Consider the following 20,831-nt stretch of genomic DNA (forward strand, 5'->3'; position numbering starts at 1 on the left):
GTGCTTCCAACACGTGCTTCCAATACGCAAACGTGATGTTCAGTTATTGTGTTACACTATTAAAAAAAAGAAAAACGGCTGCTTCGCCACATTTATTTGCATATACATAAGTGCAAATGCATAAGCATTGTGCATATACTTGAAACTGCGCAAGATGAACTCAACAGCGACGGTTTCTATTTGAAGTATTTAGGTAGATGAATGTGAATTGCCTCTTCAACTCTTGTTTCATTTATTTTTCATTCCAGGAAAGCCTTCGGTTGTTCTGGTGAAAAACTAGTTTCAAGTGAGCGCAAGGTACTTCAATCATGCTCTCGGCGTGTGCTACGTGCAAAAAGCAAATCAGAGAAGCTTTTCGTGAATTTCCAGAGATCTCATATTTATCGCATCGTCGAAATGCGGGGCTCGCCTGAAAAAAAAAAACTAAAAGTTTCAATAAGGAATTGGAGCATTGAGGAGCTACGAGCCGCTCTATCTGAAGAAACTAAATTGCACCCTCGGGCATGTTCTGCAGTGTTCTCCGGATGGATTGGCTATTGAAAAAAACCGTAACTCCTCAAAGAAGTTCGACGAAAGCGGCTTTTTCGCATTAGCTTTCAGACGTGAAAGCTATTTCACATTTTAAAAAATATCTTGTCCGAAATGTAAATATAAATAAGATATTTTTTTCGACTACATCGATCGAAGTCAAAATTACACCTAAATTAAGTTTACCTTAATAATATTAGGATTCTGTGAACAGTACGCTGGGAGCATGCCCTGTCGTGAAGGGACATGTTATTATGTCTAATTTTTGTCTGCACCGAGAACAGACTGTTTACCAAAGACTCAACAAACCAAATGAAAAGGTAGAATGTTTACTTTCATTATTGCTAATTGTTTACTCCTTGGTTTATCACCACAACCGGTAGGCGCCGCCTATGCGGCCTATGTGTAACTATCGATATACATATAAGCACAGTTTTTCCCGTGATGCCAGGTCAATTCTTTACCTCCCCTTAACGTAGAGCGGGAGTTACCATTAATCCCTTAATATTTAGTGAGTCCGAGTTAATGAGTGCTGAGTATTAAAATAAATTTTTCTATGTGAATGAATTCAGCTGCATGTTTCCTGGAGCTATGTTGAGGAGCCATACGTAATTTTGACTACTGCTTACAAAATATTAACATTATCGAGATACGTCTTTAATACGTGAACTTCATTGGCTATTGCCTATTAAAAGTTTTAAGATGTTTTGGAAACGTGAAAGTCATATTTGTGACATGCTACCTTTTGTGCACTTCTTATCACGCCTTATGAGTGGGTAAACTGGGCCGATGCCTTGATGACGTCCTTTTTTCTTGTTTTTTCATTGTTTTCATTTTTTTTTGCATTGCGAACACCCATTCAACGTAGCACGGCTGTCGTGAAGAGCTCATTAAAAGCTTAATAACTTGAGCTTATTAATCTATATATGTCAATTTCACGAGTATTGTAGAGAAGCTTGTGACTCCTGCTTGCGAGAGGGGTGGCAACGTTCTGAATGCCTTTCGTTTTGCACTCGTTCGACCGACAAGACAGCGCAGTTACTACTCTAGACGAAACAGCTGAAAACTAAAATTGCTAAATGCTTATTCGAAACAAGGGGTAATGCTGCAATCTTGAAAACTGCATTGAACATGTAATTTTGCTAGCACTATAGCATGCGTGAACAGTTCTCTAAACAAAAACAAGAGCTCCAAGCCTCAGTTCATTCGTTTGAAGCGTCTCTTCAACACCGGCAAATACAGCCAGCATTCACACATCCACAACCGCAAAAACATTTTTTTTTTGTGAGCATGTTGCATTTTACGAGGGCCCACAAAACATTGGCTAGTGAAGCACCTTCACAACATATTTCGGTGTAGGTACAAGTACATGTCGACAGCAAAAAGAAGGCCGATTAGCATACCAGCATTACTTCTGAGCTACACAGAGTGGCAGTCTTGACGCGGCACGGTATTCGTCTGCCGTCAGATGACACTGCAGACACTGCACCTATAGTCCGAGGCATCTGTAAACTACACATGACAAGTTCGAAAGACCTTCCCACGCAAAGTTTGGCGCCTGTAAACGGCCTGCGTTGTACTTACTGGCTTAAAACCATGTTCGCATAGCCAGGCGCTGACAATTCGGAATTTTTGCAGAGGCAGATGGTGCGTTTCGAACCGCTGCAACGTCACTTCGTATTCCGCATAAATGCATACTAATTTGGTTCCTGTTTACCCTAAAGTAAGCTACTACAGCTTGCGATGATGGAGCGACTGTAGGAGAAGCGGATAGGGCAGACCTATGCCAGGCCTTCGCAGTGTCTCGAAGTGAGAAGTTAGAACTTGTCACTGGCGCTCAACGTTGTGCGTGACAAAACGCATCTTCGTGGCGATCTTCCTTTGAAACTAACGCGGGCTCTAGCATTAAAGTAACCTCTTTTTTTCTTAAAGTTTCTTCATGTTTCCGGCTTTCCCAGCACGTGTAACAGCACGTTTCTTATTTTTGTTGCACTTGAGTCTACGAAAAATGTAGGCTTCAGCATGCAGTGCAGACGCGACGTCAGCTAGAACAACCAATTCCGTGTCTGGCAGATTGAACCCACTTGTTTGTCTCTATTTACTTGCTTTCTTTCTTTCTGTAAAAATAAGCTTGGTTTGGGCTTAATAAGATGCAGGAGACCTGCCACACCACCTACTGGGCAGTATTTTCTTGCCCTTGAAGCAGCGCTGGTCGTCTTCTCTACAGTGTTATTTTCTTTCGTCGCGTAAAAGTATGTCGACATTTACAGGATTAAATCTACTTTTTTTCGCTTCTATTGTCACAAAATGTGTTCATCGGTCTGAGAAATGGGTGTACGTGGTGAAAACCTACTTGTATTTAAGAGATTATTGGTTTGTTATCAGAGCGTTTTAATCTCGGATACTTTTTAGAATGATCTTTTATTATCAACCTTTTCCCAAGCCAGCCGGTACTTGAACTGGCTAACCTCCCTCTCATTCCCTCTTTTTTTTCCTGCCATTCTTGTCACAGTTACGAGTCATAATTGTTGAGTTGAATTTTAGTTCACCCATAAATTTTTTTTCTTTCAAAATGCATATAAACAGACATGATACCTTCAGGGTATTGCATAGTTTCAGGTAACATGCTGCAGATATCTGTAGCTTGTTTCAGCGCGCCTTTTCATAACCTCGTTTAATACATGACGCTGATATGTATAAGCTCTGTGTCGCTCATGACGTGTGGCACCTGAAGAGTGGCACAACACGACGTCCTGTTCAGGTTATTTGTACAAACTTCATAGGGAGCTCACTCTTGCTCGCGAAAATCTTGTAGAGCAATATGTAGGGTGTTGTTTTTACACAATACTGATTTTTTTAATGAGACGGCTGTGAGCGTAGCGAACCTGGCGTTCTTACAGAGACGTAAGGTGAGATGTATATACATTGTCGCTATAAAGTAAGCTTGAGAATGCTAATGAACAAAAAATTATTAGGTAACTTTTTTATTTATACCTTGGGGGCCGTTCTCTATGTGAGAAATTTGGAGGAAGCCACATCTTAATTAACCCTTATTTAAAAAAGATATCTTGAAAATCGCACCTTATTAGAAATATTCTTTGTCAAAGTTCAACGATCCATCCAGACAATGCTCAAACCAAGCACATCGGGAATGTCGAAAGGCATGCCTGCTATTACGTCAAACCGAAACGCCTCGTGACAAAGCTTGTGATGGAGTTTGAGTGATCCTAGTAAAAAAAGAAAGAAAAACGTCCTGTAGAGATTAAGGGCATAAAGCAGAAAACCCCGAAAGTTACCACCCAAGCTTCTTTCTAATCTCCGGCATCCCGAAATGTACCGTGTATCTCAATTGCGCACTTTACGCCAAATATTCCAGTGCTCCTAAACTGACAAAAGAAATCAACAGGTGAGACTCAGCCAACACGGAGAGCCAAAGCAATGTACGCGAGACATCTCTTATTCAAGCCATTCTGGGACATTTGTAGAATTTCTGTGAAACCCATAAACACATACAGCAAAAGAAAACATCATTAAACATTTCATTTGCCTGATTGTCTTACGTCAATTTGCGCAGTGTGAATAAATAGCAAAGTGTGCTCGCAGAAGCATACAATTCAAAGCCTTCTACATCGCACAGAGTATGCAAGTGCACAATGTTATATTCGCAACCTGAACACTTTTATAGCACATAACGCGAACATTACGGTTGTAATCGGCCGTATCAGCGTATGTGCTCAGGATCAGAAGTATAGGGGCCTTGCCACGGAACACGTGAACGGCTGATGATATATGTTCATTTTTTTTTTTTTTTGCGCAAGTGCCAGAGATGTCCCAATCAGGCCACGTGAACAGCCGATGTCAAGTCTAGCGTTTTCAAACGATGTTCTGGGCGAACACCTGGTTGAAGTGTATTCATGCGCCCTCCTTTTATATATGCATATCGCGAGCATGCGGTTGCACGTCATGTGCCTTAAAGCGTATTCACTCCCGTATTCTGTTCAAAAATACGCGCGTGAACATCTTTCGTGAACAAAAATCCGTAGAAGCTTGGGAAGTGTACAGAGCACGTCAATTCATGCTTTCGTAGCGCCTTGAAACAGAGCAAACAAACATTTTAATGCGAAAACATTATGTACCCCATGAGGCGAAAATCCGAAGGCGTTGTCGGCGTGACCGAAATATGGTACCAAAAATGGCCGACAGCGCAAAGAGAAAAAACATGTCAGGATGCGAGACGAGCACGCTTCCCCAGTTCCACGGCGGCTCCATGGTTCTGGTTCACTAAAGGTGGTCTAGTGCGTGCACACGTCACGTCGCAGCCATGCTGACTAAACGTGTGGTCTAGTGCATGTGTCGTTGGGCACGTGATGGCGCAACCAATGGGGAAGAGGTGGCGCCACGTCATGATTGTATAAAATGAGTGTTTAAAACACAAAGAATTAATGTCCAATTGAACGGCGCTGAGTGGTCCTTTTGATTATGAACTCCTCGCGGGCTAGTGAGCGTGTTGACGCACTTGGCGCGTTTTGATTTGGACTTACAGAGGCGCAGTTAGGACGCAGGCGAAGGCTTGCGCGGACTAGACACGCGGAATAGACATTTCACCAAAGGGACTATAATGCTTTGGCATTCCCACACGTAAGCACTCTTAAGTGTCCGTGATGGTTTTTTAAACGATAAATGTATGTAAGGACAGGCTGGTACCTCGTAGAGGCACCGCATAACCTTTACTCCGAAGAGCGATCTAAAGAGAAAAAAAAAAAATGACACCATCTTGACGTAGGGCAACCCTGAGTAATTAAAGGGAAACTGAGACTTCCACCAAAATGTAGCAATTTGCTACAAAGGAACCCCAACCGGGCTCCTGAGTAGTATGCGAAGCAGCCATGGGGTCGACTAAAGGTAGTATTATCAGCTGTATTAACTGTGAGATGCAGCAGCACCAGTAACGCGCCGAACTGTTGTCGACGCCGTCGGCGCTTTGCCCGCGTTCGCACCGAACGCGCGCGGCGTTGGTGACTGTTGCCGGTGCCTCTGGGGCGCCTAACGTCGCGCCTCTAACTACAGTGTACTAGAAAACTCTCCTAGTACACTGTACCTCTAACCTAAGCTGCTTCGCATTATCGCGCGCGGAGCCACAGGTGTTGCCATTCGTTGCGCAATCCGGAGAGGAGAGGAGCGTCGGAGAGGAGAGGAGGAATGCCGAGAGGAGAGGAGATGAGACAAGGACAGGAGAGGAGGGGGAGGAGGATGCGCATGAATGCCGAGAGAGGAGGGGGAGGAGGATGCGCATGCGCAGTAGGGGTGTGGGCGCCGCACGGCGGATGGAGAGAGGGAGGGAGGGAGCGACATAGCCCCGACCATAAGCTGCTTCGCATCTAAAACTGCGAAACCTCAGCAATACGAAAAGCACTTAAGTACGTGTTCTTGCGAACAGTTCACAAAGCACGAAACAGCTACCGCGACAGAACGCGAGTTCAATGCGTTCTGTCCGGCAGACTGAAATGCGTCTAGCGGAGAATGCTTTCACATCTTTCTTCAGTTATTTTGTGTTTAGAAGCTGTATGTGCTTTTTAAGAAAAAGCAAAATACGTAAATAAATAGCGCTTTTCGCGCCAGGTTTCTCTGGTGTCCTTTGACACCCATATGCAAAGCACAGACGCTGTATAAAGCCTATTGAACATATCGAGCTGTTTACCTCTCACAATGATCGGCACTTACAGTGCGTACTGTTATCATTAGGTCTATTGCTCACCCCGTGTATGAAAGACGCCTACGAATGTGTCGGCTTTCAATAAAGAAACCTGTAATTAGTGCGCAGGTATAGCACCAGCGACGGTGCACTTAGAGAATGTGTGACGGCCTTTGTTCGAAGAAGTGCCAGTAAGGAACAATGCCAAAGAAAGCAACAGGGATAGATAATCTGCACGTGACAGCTCAAGGTGTGCTGCTGAGTGCCTTTGACATTCGTCGAGAGTCCACGGTGCACTACAATGAGCCAGTTCGATTGCACGCGCTGTATAGGAAGAGCATAGGCCAGCGGGCAGCGGCTTCACTTGAAAGAAATTACTTAACATGTCGCGCGTTGTTCGAAGGTGGTTTTACGGTCCCGCTCTATAGACTACTTTCGGTGTTGCTACCGTCTACGCCATGTGTTCTTGGACAGCAACGACACAAGTACCTGAAGCTCAAAAAATGCTGTAACTAGGCTGAAAGTTGGGCAAGTTGTTTTGCGTTCATGGTGAAGAACAGCGCAGATTGAGGACGGACGGACAGAAGAAACAGACATCATTACCCAGACAGGACCCATTCACTGCTCACACTGCAACCACTGCTTGGAGCACTCATACAAAACAGCATTCGCTGGTCTCTGTAGACTGCGCTGCAGTGGTCACATGCATTGGCAGCCGCTGGAACAAAATTTCAATTGTTAAGTTTAGCAACTATGATATTGTTGCGATACAACAGACGCTCAAGAGGCATGGCGCAAATGAAAACGAAGACGAGCATCTGGGCTTGGCGCAACCTGGGTTCCACCTTGGTCTCTGGCTTCGCTGCCATGTTAAATATAGTGTAAATAGTCTCTTTTTTTCTGTGTCTTTCCCCGCGTAGCATGCCCTACTTAGCAAGGAATTCTGGACAGTTTCCTTTCGGTCATCTGGCAAACTTCACCGTAATGAATCAGTGTACATCAATAAATAGCATGTTCAAAAACATGGTATTTAAGAAAGTCTTCCGAATTTCAACTTTCAGTTATATAGCTTATAAAGTTATAACTCCCTTCTAACCATACAGGCACTTACGGCACTTAGTCGAAAGTTCTGCGCTGCGTTATAGCACTGTTCTTGTCCGGCAGATCTTCTGAAGTAGTTCCAGTTTTTGAAAATGCTGCCCATCGAGTTAGGCTGATGCATTACGGGGAAGTTTGACTAATGACTGAAGGAACATTGTTCATAATAATAATAATAATAATAATAATAATAATAATAATAATAATAATAATAATAATAATAATAATAATACTTATTTAACGTGCCCAGGAACAACACTGAGTGCTGGCGCACGCATACATTACAAACCAAAAAAACAAAACACTGTAGGGGAGAATCAGTAATATTAAAAACAACAACAACAACAACAACAACAATAATAATAATAATAATAATAATAATAATAATAATAATAATAATAATAATAATAATAATAATAATAATAATTCCTGGACATGATGAAACATACAACTCCCTACTGTGCACTGCGCTCGATCCTCGTAGCAAACGATAGCGTGAAGGCCATTTACTATATGAAGCGGCCCTTCAAAGCCGTATACCTGCCTTGATATTCAGTTCTTTAAAGGCGTGTAAAGTCATCAGTATACTGATGACAATAAGAAGAGAAGGCATTGAGATGAAGCTGGGGAGTTCGTAATGCCGGGATTAGAGGTAGGTTGAGCTAGGGGATCAGGTGGAGGGGTTGTAAGCACGCACTTCTTGATAGTTGATTTCACTTATTTGTGGGCTAAGGCGCTATGATAGAAAAGAAAAACTACTAAGAAATGCAAGTTAACATAGAAAAAATGAAAATGATAACGCGATGTCACACTTACGTGCGAGGTTGACAAAAATGAATAAAACTAAAGTTTTTGTAAAGAAGTTTGATCTCCATACAAAATATTATGCCACTTCGAAAAAGACATTATTTGACTCGTTAACGCTACGAGTCCAATACGTTAACGCTAACGAGTTAACGCTAACAAGCCGTAAGCCGCCCCGTCAAAACTGATAGTATACGCTTTTCCCGGAGGGAATACACGTGTGCTCCTGCAGTAATCACAACATCGGCTTCATCATTTCTGGCACTAGAGACTGCATCAAAAGTAATCTCTGCTAGTACAACCCGACTCAGTGGCTTGCATCGTCAGTTGCATCCATAGCTACATATTTGGGAGCAAGCACTGCGGGCTTCCTTTGATCGCACGTGCACATTATTTTTTCCCTTGAAATCAAGATGATCTCCCCCCCCCCCCTCCGCAACCTCCGTTAAGAAGCGCTAATTGCTGCAGTAATGGGCGTCTCACGCAAACAATTATCATCGGTGCAGCCCGCGCCGAGAAGATTACCCTGGTTACCCAGCTACGCACAAATGCGGCGGCCTTCGCTGTCTCCTCTTGGGAATGGCACCACGCGCGGTTGCAGTTTCCGATCTGCGCGCCGGGGCCGCCAGCCTCGCATTCATTCTTCGTAATGTATCCTGCTTTGGGGGATTTACCACTTGCGGCAGGTTCTTCCTCGCTGTCTCGAGAATATTACGGGATGAAACGGAAGCCGCTGCCGAGCGCCCTTTCTTTGTGCCTACTTGCGCGCGAAAGCATGAAAGTGGCGCACACCGGCAACGCTTCATAAAAACGCGAACTTGGAATTATAATGCAAGGAATCTTGAGCGACGAACGCAGGTTGGTAGTGTAGTAGCAGTACAGACACAATGCGTAGTTCCAAAGCGTTCGCTCTTGACGAGGGACGCGGTGAAAAACTACGTGATGCAGATGCCTGCGCATTTATTCTCATATATCCAAAGGCCGATATTTCTTAATATCTGATGCTTCTTTCAAGTGTAGCTCGCATTTATGGCGCATTATGCATTACGTTTAGAAGAGGCCAAGGAAAGAATAAATTAAAGCGCATTTCGGCTTTTCATACAAATCTATTTTGTGGGAGAAGAATTTAGCAGCAGTAAAGCTATTTCTTATCACGTAAAGCGCTGTCGTTTTATATACAGCCCGTAAGTGGGACATTCGTACTCTTATCGGTGACGTGAACCAGGCTTCGGCAAAGCTTCGGAAGGGTCTTTCGGCCTCGCGTATCACTGCCAATTTCAAGCACCGCTCAGCAATTACGGCGTTACCTGGTAGCACTAGACACGTGGTAACAGTGCTGCTACTATATCACGTGCTAACAAAGTAGAAGCAAATTCTTCATCTTATACTCGCCTAGACGGGAGTCTAACTCTGTACCTCGTTCAGAGTTAGCACGTTAGCACGTTCAGCACGTCGTTCCAGTGAGCCGTGATCTGATCAGCGCCTGAAGCGTCTTGGAAGTGCTATTGTTTGTTTAAAACCCTTTTTATGTTTGGTGCTGCTGTGACTCCAGAAAGTTTCAGGGCAAAACTTTCACACACACCCATTCTGTCACTATGCCATTATACATACTTGCATTACATACTTCCATTATATACTAATTACATGCTTCCATAAGTTTCAATTCGCATCTATTAGTTATACTTCCTTTCATTTGAGTTATTTCTGGTATAGCTAGTAACTCCCTTCACTACCTCAACTCCGTGTTTCAGTTTCTACAAGGAGCTGGTCACATAAGTCATTGTTATTAAGAAGTTCAAGAATGCACTTATTTGTTGAATGATATTTACGGTCTGCATGATCTATCATTATGAGTCAAACTGTTTACACACTACTGAGTTTGAAATGAGAACATCATTAGCTATTTTTAGTCATTTGGGACCAATAAATAGCAATAGAAGGTCAATTTTGGGGCGCTATTTTAACAAGCACGACACACTTTTGCATTTCAATTTCTATTGCTGCCGATATCTGAAAAAGATAGTTGTAAGTGTAAGTTCAGTCTCTGTGATACTTTACCTGATACTGTTCCCAATATAAACCATGAAATCTAGCTGCTATCAGTCTGTCTCGATCAGGAGTGTTTATAAACACACGGCCCTGTGTAGCACTCATACAGCTAGTTGGGGAAATGATTCGATGTAACATTATTGAAAACAAACAACAGCAATAGCACTTTCTCAATGCCCAGGATCTGTACTCTGACTGAGTACTTAGTTGCCTTGCGCCACAATTCGTGCCACTAACCGCACAGATATAAAAAAGAGAAGGGTGTTCCCAATCATGCAGCGTAGCTAAATTAGCATTTTTTCGCGCTTGAACCGTCAGTCCTCTTCATCTTTTAAGCCGTCACGACAGTCAGGTACATATAAAATTTCATTTGGTGGTTGTCCTTATGAAAAAAAGAAAAAAAAGAAGAAAACACCAGTCAAACGTCATGCCGACTTCTGAATCAGAAAAGTTTCGGTACCACGCCCAATATCGAACGTTGCAGTTTTCTTACAGACTCCACAGAGTAAATAATATAACATGTGATGTTTGAGCGAAAACAAGAGTCTGTGGCCGTCGTTTCCCTGGCGTGGCACAGATCATCAACGTCGGCATGAGTATCCCTGTCACGTTCCACCAATCGACATTGTGTCTTGTTTGCTGCAATCGACAACCATATTTCAGCTACGGCAAGTCACAGGCACTGAGCACGCGATCAAAGAGAGAGAGAGAGAGATAAAGAAAAAAGAGCCAATGATGTTAACCAGGTCGCACATGGTTTGCGTTTATTAGCTGGGGAAAGAGTTCCGGGAAGAGGGAAGAAAAGCCAAAGACGTGCACTGCGTGTTCTAGAAGTGTGGTCACTGCAGGCATGCTGCGAAATAGAGGAAAGAGAAAAGAGCATTATGGAATAGGAGTGGCTGTGTTAAAAAAACCTGTGAGGGAACAAATTAGGGGTAAGGTACAGCTCGGTGCTACCGTTTCTACACGAACACCTCTCTGCCAAAAAAGAAAGGTACATTTTATGAGTAAGCATTGAGCAATGTCAGGAAGAAAATGGGCCCCACGTGACAGTGAATAGCTTTCGACCATTATCGTGATTTCGCGGGACATGCCATGATAGATGAGCTGTAAGCGCCGCGGTCTTTTGCCAACCATCGTCGACTATGATAACCGCGGACTTCGTGAATTGGGCACTGATGTCTTTAAACACCGAAAAGCCGCCCACCTAAGACTATCTTTCTTCATCAATACGTAGGACTCAGTCACGCACTTGCACGTGTCGGCTCATTTAGCAACACCAAAGCTATACGCGGAGGCTTTTGCCAAATTCATTGTTACACGTTTTACGGGCGATCGATTTCACCGAGTTATTCCTGCCTCCATTTACACGAGTGCATACCGAGCGGGTCGTGTCAGAATCCGTCGATCTGCGAAAGTCTCACGGGACAGCGTTCACACGAGCCTGCTGCGGTCTGACATACATTGCAGTGACGGCAAGTGCCGAGGAAAAAGGATTCAGTGCGCGAACAGCGGGTACAATTCCTCGCTACTCGTTATGACACGCAAGCGCTACGAACCTGCCTTAAAGTGATGCACAGTATATCGATGTCGCAATAAATAAATAAATAAATAAATAAATAAATAAATAAATAAATAAATAAATAAATAAATAAATAAATAAATAAATAAATAAATAACCTGTAAATAATTAGTCCCGACTCACAGAAGTATTATATTACAATTAAAGACATGCCGAGAACCACCTCGCAAGGCCCACTCGCATGCTGTAAAGAAGTTCTTCATGAGAGTCCCAAAGAACCCTGAACAAGAGAGAGAGAGTGGAAGATTTACTGAGGAAACGCAGAGAGGTCAGTCAGCCTGAGGCAATAGTTCTCTAATCTACCGCTCGGCTTTGAGGGAAGGGGAAGAAAAGAAATTCGCATTTTCGGCCGACAGGCGTACCATTGATTGGATAGCAAATTATTGGATAGCTATACAGTTTAACGTTAGTCTCTTTATCAGCTATATAAACTGCTGTAAACATCTGCTTACTAACTAAATTAATAAGCACATTTTCACGCGCGCACAGGCGAACACGAACACATCTCACTCGATATCCGCGGACACTCGCTGTAAGAACGCTGGCGCGATGAAGAGCGGCAGCAGCAGCAAGTGAATTACCATTCGTGCTGCTTCGCTTCAACGCGAACCAGGCACGCGAGGTCACAACGCACGCGAAGCCATCAGCTATCTCCAGTCGGTTAGCCTTTGAACCCAGCGCAGATACCCCTGGAACAATAAGCCAGAATACATTGAAACAATAATGTTGCAACGGATACCTGGCCACTGCAATATCCATGTAATGTTGCAGCAGAGAAGGCAGCTGGACAAGCACTTCTTAACAACGTCACAGCTGGTCTCCCTCTAACAAAAGGCGATTTGCGGCACGTGCTAAGGTAGATCTCAGCCCGTCGTTACAGAGTGACATGGCCTTGATGACAAGTCGAAATCTTCAGATTTATTTCACATTGACCCTTCGCTTCAGTTTAAAATCCCGTTCGCATTGGATACAACCAGAGCCTTTGAAACGCTCGTTCACTGTCTGCGGCTCGGTACCGCGTATACCAAACACATTCTACAAAAACTATCAAGAGCTGATACTCGGGAACGCACTCGTGGTCACGCGCATGAGGATATACTGCATCTTCTTATTCGATGTCCGCAACGGGACACACAGAGCCAACGCTTAGCACGTGATTTACTAGCATTGGACCGTAGGCCCTTCCGCCTTAAAAAGACCTTAGGCCCTTGGCCAACACATTCATTGCAAGACGAGCGTTACTGTCCTTATAAATATTTATAGAAGCGAGCAATAATCCGGGATATTATCGAATAGAGTGTTTACCTCTGATAAGCTCACTCTACATGAATAATTTGACCGGACTTTGGTCCATTCATTGCCTGGGCTCGTTTAGCTTCATTTGAATCTAATAAGTGTTTTCCTGTGTGTCATGATCTTATTTTGTTGTGTGGCCGGACTTTGTGTTGCTGTGTTTATGAGTGGACTTTCAGATTTAGTGTGGTATTAGTGTACTCATGCGACTGGATTTCGTGTTATCGCGGTTTGCAGTTGATGTTTAGTTTTCAGGTATTTAAGTTAATTATTTTGCTTTCTGTCTCTATGTAAAAAGAAGTATCTGGCACCGATTAAAGGCGACAACATCTCCTAAGGAATATATAATTAAAAAATGTGAAGAGTGATGATGAGGAAAGGCAGTTGAATGATCCTATATGCAAGTTCGTGTCCAAGGCCCCGTTGCAACTTTGAATTTAAGTTTGTGTCAACTAAAGGTTCTTAGAGAGCTTTGATGGCTCCTTTCATTGATCTTGGCCAAAGGCCCAATAAGATTAATTTCCTCAATGGCTAACAAAGAGTCAATGCATGACTTCGCAGCCATACTGGGGACACGCAGCAAGTGCGTGTTCCATTGTCTCAGGTACTTTGCACATATATCAGTTTCTTAAGGCCGGCGTTGATCTGACAGAAATATCGCCACGTAAAACCAACATATTGTCTTAGCCAGTACAAGAGGCTCGCATGACTAAGTTGAGTGTAACCATCTGCTCTTTCAGTAGCCGGTACCTAATTATTTGTTCCCTTGTATACAAGGGAACAATTTCTCAGTCATAGACATCAATGAGTATATATATACATATATATACACTCATATATGTCTATGACTTAGGAACTTGGCGTGCGATGTGAAATATTGCCAACAGTGCCCCATCCTGCCAATGGCTTAGTTCAACTTTAAAGCGTTGTTTACACTTTTGTTGCTCCCAAAGCCTATTGTCGATTATTACTTAACGAGTTTCTTGCTTGGCCGTAGCGTTAGTGTGTTCGCATCATTTGATCACATCATTTTCTGTTATTTTCCCATATAGGCGCTGACGCATGACAACGCTTCAGAAAGAGAAGGGCCTGCCAAGCCGTAAGTGTTCCTTTTATTACGTGAAAAAAGCAAAGCTATACTTTGCATAAGTGTGTCCTTCATGAGTGTAAATGTATAAGTAAACATGTGAAGAGCAGTAAATTTGGCACATAGGCATGAAAAACCACCCAAATAAGTCAGCTGAACAATGTGAGTGCCTTAGGTCGTGCTTTGACATCTTCCCTATTCCTGTTTAATCTAAGTAGCCCTGGTTTTGAAATGCATACCGAATTATACTTATTTTGCAGCAGCAACAAAGAAAACAGTTCTGTCCGCCAATCACGTATTTTCTTTTGGTTCGTTTCCGTGAAATTTTATCTTTACAATCGTTTCTTGAAATGTTGTGGAACCTATGAAGAGCATGCAGTCTCTCGTAGAAGACGTCATGAAAATAACGAATGTATATATGATGCGCTGCTGTCAAAATCATGTAGAAACGGCTGCTGTCTTGCAATATGAAGCGAACCTTTCTTTGCTTACCTGCACGTAGTTTAGCGTCAGTGGGTTGTCTAAGTTGCTCGCCGTGGAGAGCTCAGGGGGCGAGCGGATGTAATGTTCACGTATTTAGTCGTTGAGTTTATGCACCACGAAGGCGTCACAGCGCGTTTAACATAGGATGTCTGTTAATAAATACACGAGCTTAATCACGGGATTTAAGCCAAGTTCAGCCGGCGCCGCAGCTTGATGCTCTACCCATTAAACGCATGCATGAGATGAGAGTATGCCAATCACTGTTTCCTTCGTGGAGGCTATCACCTAGAAGTGCTTGGCGCGTGCGTTGCGTCGCTTAGCAAAAATTTACTTATGAAACTGAGAGCGCACCAGTTCCCGTCATTAATCTGTCACAGCTAGACTGCTCCGACTAGAGCACTGCACGGGCCGATTTTTTCAGCCCGGGCCCGGCCCGGGCCCGTTTTTACGTTGGGCGGCCCGCCCGAGCCCGATCAAAACTTTTATGGCGAGACCCGGGCCCGGCCCGGGCCCGGAAATAATCTACGTTACCCGCCCGGCCCGGCCCGCCATCCCTTTACCTTAGGCCCGAGCCCGGCCCGAGCCCGACTCGAAACCGGCCCGAACCCGGCCCGAAACCGAAAAATAATGTTTTTCAGAGTTGAGACGCCCGAGAATAACTCGCTGCACATTACATGCACACCACCAGAAAGCCCGAGCCCAGCCCGGGCCCGCGTCCAAAAACCCGACCCCGGCCCGGGCCCGGGTCAAAAAGCACACGCCGTGCCCGAGCCCGGCCCGAGCCCGGGAAAAAACTGTTCTACCCGGCCCGGCCCGGGCTTTCGGGTAAGCCCGAGCCCGTGCAGTGCTCTAGCTCCGACGCTAAGTGACAAAGCACCACTTTTGGGATCGGCCCAAGTCGGCGGCAGAAGCGGCACCCGGCATTGCGTGTTGTGCAACTCTACTATACACAACAAGAACGAGACACATGTTTGCGATGAAGTTCACGCATAGGCCCCCGTCTCGCTTTCATGCCTGCGTTGGACTGCGAGGTGCGAAGGTGCAAAAGCTGCATAAAACGACGACGTTTTAACTATGGACAAGAACATACTGGAACACAAAGGAAAGCTCCGTAAGGTACACAACAGTGTGAGCTTCGCTTACGTTTCTGATGGTTTCTGCACAAATGTTCTTGTTACCGCGTGCAGGTACTGTGCGCTTCATTCAGAGCGTCTCTAAGCTACGCGTTCGTTCTTGTTTACCCACCATGATTACAGAGCTGAAGACAAGAAAAAAAGTAAGGACGTCGAGCAATTAGTTGCCCCTTCAAAAGCCATTACTCAATGTTCGTCGACGTAGAAAGCGAACCTGCAATAGAAGTTAAAGCATTTTGTGGCCTTTATTCTCATCACATGGCAGAAACTGGAAATGGGCGAAGCAATTTTCCATGAAATTTAGGTCTTTTTTTTAGATGCAAAGCATCTTATGCTCGGGGCTATGTCACTCCCTGGCTCCCTCCATCCCTCCATCCGCCGTGCGGCGTCCACACCCCTACTGCGCATGCGCATCCTCCTCTCCCTCCTCCCATCTGCTTGTCACATCTACTCTCCTCCCTACTCCCCTTCTCTCCTTCCTTGTCTCATTTCCTCACCTCTCGGCATTCCTCTTCTCCTCTCCGACGCCCCTCTCCTCTCTGGATTGCGCAACGAATGGCAACACCTGCGGCTCCGCGCGCGATAATGCGAAGCAGCTTAGGTTAGAGGCGCGACGGTAGGCGCCCCGATTATATTTCAAATAATGTTGTTTCCACTTTTCGTTTCTCATGCAAGGCGTGAATGTGTGACCATGACACGCATAGCTTTGCCTTACAATAGGGAGAGAAAAAGAGCGCATGGAATAATGCGTTTAGATGCTTCGAGCTTTTTCCCTTCAGTGGGCACCCTTGAAATCGCGGCTATACGCGAGTGCATCAAGACCGCCTGCCTGCCTAAGTTTAATCCAACCAGTATAAATAGCTTGGTTTATTTTTAATATTTACTTGCTTCAGAATAATCAGTTCTGGGTTTAATTTGGTAGATATATAATTTTTGTGACTCTACTCATTCCTTATCATCTATCCGCTATATATCATCCGCTAAATGACGAAACCCATCGATGGCGTCGGCGCAGCTTCTAGCGCACCAGTGATGAAGAGCAAAATTACAAATTTGAAAAAAAGTGAAAAAGAGAAGGAACACTCACAGCATACGACCTTTGATCTCCAAAAGAATTTCAGCTCGGTTCGCAAATAAAAAAAGTACCGTAAGATGAAAGAAGGTGCTAGTTGTTATTGTTATCATTGGGTTTGCCGACATAAAACGAACACAGAGTTAAAAAAAAGAAAGAAAGCAGCTAGCTGGCAAATGCCACGAGCAAAATTCCTGCCTGCACCAGAAGGAACAATTTACATTATACAAAAGGATAGTGAATGAAGAATAGTGATGAATGCTAGAGAAAAAGATTTCACATTGCGCGCGATGTTCGCGACTTCGAGACGGGGGGAGGGGGTGGGGTGCTGATGGTGCTAACAGACAAAATAGAGCGCTATAGCACTGAGTAAGATCATACCGACCATGATTTTACATACTCCCGTATTCCTATAAGTCAATACTTGTGCGACAAAATTTGAGCGTTTTTGAAGATTGTTGTGGGTGTTCACATTACGTTAGACACATCCTGGCTGCCTACGTAAAGACTTTAGAGCCTACCTAGGGATCATTGGACATAAAAAAAATTGCTGTTATTTCAATGGTATTCTCAGTTTGTGCGTCAGCATCCCCAGCATCACTCATAAAAAAAGCCTTCTGGTCTTGGATGAATTTAAATTGAAGTTAGGAGTATGCTCTGCACATTCCTCCCTCGGAGTGTTATTGTTGTCCATGTGGTATGAAGATATATAAGGACTCTTGCTATCTTTCTGCCTATACTATGTTTAGCTTGTTTTTCTACGTCCTAAATGCCGATACAAGCATTTGAACACTTCTTTCTTATCAATGTAACTTCAGTACAACATCTAAGAAAGTGCATTCACATTAACTCCCTAGGAAAATTATTAGGATGAACACGTGTTGAGTACTTCAAATGTCACATAGTTCATCATGCAGCCAGGCATGATACACTTCTAATAATTATCAGGACTTCGGCAGTCCGCTACGTTTGATCCATCCTTGTTCAATAAACGCTCTGTGAAACGTTTAGTGATTATCAAAATTCAAGCTATAATCACTGTGCACTCTAGAGGCGTTTCTTTCTTTTGCCAGTAACAGTTCCGGATAAACTTGTAGTAGGGTCTGAACAAATCACAACGTTTAGACAATGTTTGTGTTCTTGTTTCACGGCGGTGCTAGTTTCGTCTTCGGCCAGCGATATCTCCGATATGTGCCTTTTCTACGTCGCCCTTCTGATTACTCCGTGCTTCCCCAGCTTTTGGTCCATAATGTTCTGTTACCACAACAGTAAAGTGTTTTTGCTTACTTGCTGGCAGGGTTCTCGTTCCCATTCATTGCATGTTCAAACCACATCCACGTTCTGCCGTGGACGTTTACCGCTACACCCGTTATTTTGAATTTTATTCAGGTGTAGTGGAACGCTGACTACTGCATGTAATGAACGGAACAAGACAAGCATATTGGTGCCTCCCTCGGGCAAATGCCTGACCGTCAACAGATTAATCGCAATACGCTTATCATGACTCTGTATAGTACCTTACAACGTATCAAATGTCTCAGAAAAAAAAGTTAAAAAACAAAAAAACAAAAAAAAAAAACAGGAGTGCATAACTTGTCCACAATCAGTTAAATATAGTGTAAAAAGCACAGTTGCGCGGATGGCTACATTTATCTCGCGTTTTCTTCTCTTATTTATCCAGATTTCTTCTTTCAGGCTGTACCCTCCAAGCTTTCGAAAGGCTGCCTTTTCCGAGTTTCCAGTCGAGCAGCTAATGGCTGCGCATTTGCCTAAAAGAAAGCAGCTAGGAGAACAAAAAAAAAAACATACTGCAGACGAAAACTAACATTCTTTTGCAAGAAAAAGAAAACGCTTAAGAAGAACATTCAACCTCACATCGTATGTATGCTAACGAGGTGATCTGCTCTCCGCGAAGGCTCTGCCGTGCTAGCAATTTGCCTTTCCGCGCTGCTCGCGTTACAACTTTTGTAATGAACCCTTCTCTCCGTGGTACTTGGGCTAAGCCGGAAACAACGCTTTGATGCAAATGACGCGGCTGCCGACCGCAGCCAGCGCTTCACGGAAGGAAGAGAGACGTTAGCCAAGCCCCGCACTCAGCCGTGGCTGAGAGATTACTCATTACGCTGTTTGTCCGCAGCTCATCCTCCGCCACGTCACTCGCCGCGACTGCTTCCGACGTGGTTCACAGGAGCGTGCTTCCCGATTGCGGTGGCGAGTCTCGCCAACTCCATGCAGTGCACTGGAGCTAAGGGCCGCGCCAGCCAATAGGGAGCGAGAACCGCCCTCGCGTCTCCGAGAAACACCAAAAGCTTGACCAGCGTATCCGCAGTCAGCCTTTCCGGAATCCCTCCACTTAAGTGACGTCATGCACGGGCGGTTTCGCGGCAGACAATAGGTGAAAGACGCCTCTGGTTCCGGTTTCTTGATAGCTGATGTGATCCGTAGACTTCACTGCACTGCGCGGTGTTGATGAGGCAGAGTTTATTACAAAGTTCGATCGAAGCCAAGTTGATGAAAAGGACGCAAAATCAATCTCCTAAAAAGAACTATTGAGGATAGAACACTTACGGTGCGATAAGGCTTCCCTTCACTCTTGGCTTTTGAACGCTACAAATTGATGAAAAAAAAAATATGCGTGAGTTTGAAAACACTGGGCTGTGTGAATACTGAAATTAGCTTACTCCGTTAATACGTTTATTCGGAAGAGCGTATCAAATGGTGGTAGACAGGGCGCTGTGTACATAGGCGGGTCGGGGAAGCAGCACAGTAACGGCTGCATGAAATGGGCGGCTCCCACAGCCTTTTACAGATAGCTATTCAACACATTTGTCCACACTGTACAGACCCGCAGAGAGCAGCTCTATCAGCGACGATAGATCAACTGGACAAACGCCCAATGACAGAAAAGAACATCTTTGGAAACTGGCCTACACAAACAACGGCGCGAGCCGCCCTTAAGGCACTGCTGCGTTACTTGAAAGACACCGGACTCAGTGATAAATTGTGACTCTGCACTGTGTTACGTAGGATGGAACGTTCACATGATGCAACACGAGAACACCTTCGCAGACTGCGTGACAGTGGGCACAGAAACAGTTCTGTTTTGTGTGCGTGTGTGATTTTCTTTTCTTTCCTTCCTTTTTTTATTCTTTATTTTTACTTATTTTTTTCGCTCTCTCCTTTCGCATCCCTTTACCCCTCCCCCGGTACCGGGTAGCCAACCGGAGGTAACCTCTGGTTAACCTCCCTGTCTTTCCTTTACCTTTCTCTCTCTCTCTCTCTGTACAGACTGCAATACTGGTGCCAACATTCGGCAGGGAAACATCCTTGAAAATAGCTGAGTTGTTCTTCTAGGTATGTGCGAAAACCGTGTAATACAGTATTCAGTTTAGCATGATAAGTATGTGCGAGACAAAAATTATTATAAAATTTATAGTGCTTTTCTCGGGAAGAACTAGCCTTACATGAGTATCCCGGGAGATCAGCTAACATTGAATGGATGGCTGCAAAAACAATGAACGATATATGCCGTAACAACAACAACAATAAAAAAATAAGCGTAGCTTGCACTGGAGGCGCAATGCTAATGAGACAGCGGAGCTGATGGGCACCTAGCTAGTCCTGGCTTTTGGGCTAGGCTAAGCACTACCAAGTCATCCCCAGCAATTTTCGGAATTCATTTATTATTGATCGATTATCGATTGGCTATTGATTGGCTATTGATTGGCTATCGAATGGCTATCGCAAGGTATTGGCTACGTATTTGGGCTAGGCTATGCACTACCAAATCATCCTCAGCATTTTCCGGAATTTATTGATTATTGATCGATCATCGATTAGCTGTTGATTGGATATCGATTGGCTATCGATGACTGGCTAAGTTTAAGTAGTCCCAACCATGCTTACCTAGACTTAGCCAGGCTCAGCCTCGCTAGTTGTGCCATTGTGCTTGGTATGTGCCATTGCGCTTGCATTCTTTCTGCACGACCGCCAGGATCGGCCCACATTTT

General features: G+C 44.3%; 1 protein-coding gene across 15 annotated transcripts in view; it reads left to right on the forward strand.

The window, feature by feature from the left end:
• The window catches only part of LOC119456428 (sex peptide receptor), a 441,000-nt gene that overhangs the window by 381,566 nt on the left and 38,603 nt on the right, over positions 1-20,831 (forward strand). For 12 of the 15 annotated variants that reach the window (XM_049669832.1, XM_049669837.1, XM_049669834.1 and 9 more), the window contains one exon: positions 14,099-14,145. The exons of the other annotated variants lie outside the window; for them this stretch is intronic. The gene's annotated coding sequence lies outside the window, so the exon portion shown is untranslated. The remainder of the gene's footprint in view (positions 1-14,098; positions 14,146-20,831) is intronic. 15 annotated transcript variants of the gene reach the window in all.

This window comes from Dermacentor silvarum, chromosome 6 (genome assembly GCF_013339745.2).
Source record: "Dermacentor silvarum isolate Dsil-2018 chromosome 6, BIME_Dsil_1.4, whole genome shotgun sequence".
Lineage (NCBI taxonomy): Eukaryota > Metazoa > Arthropoda > Arachnida > Ixodida > Ixodidae > Dermacentor > Dermacentor silvarum.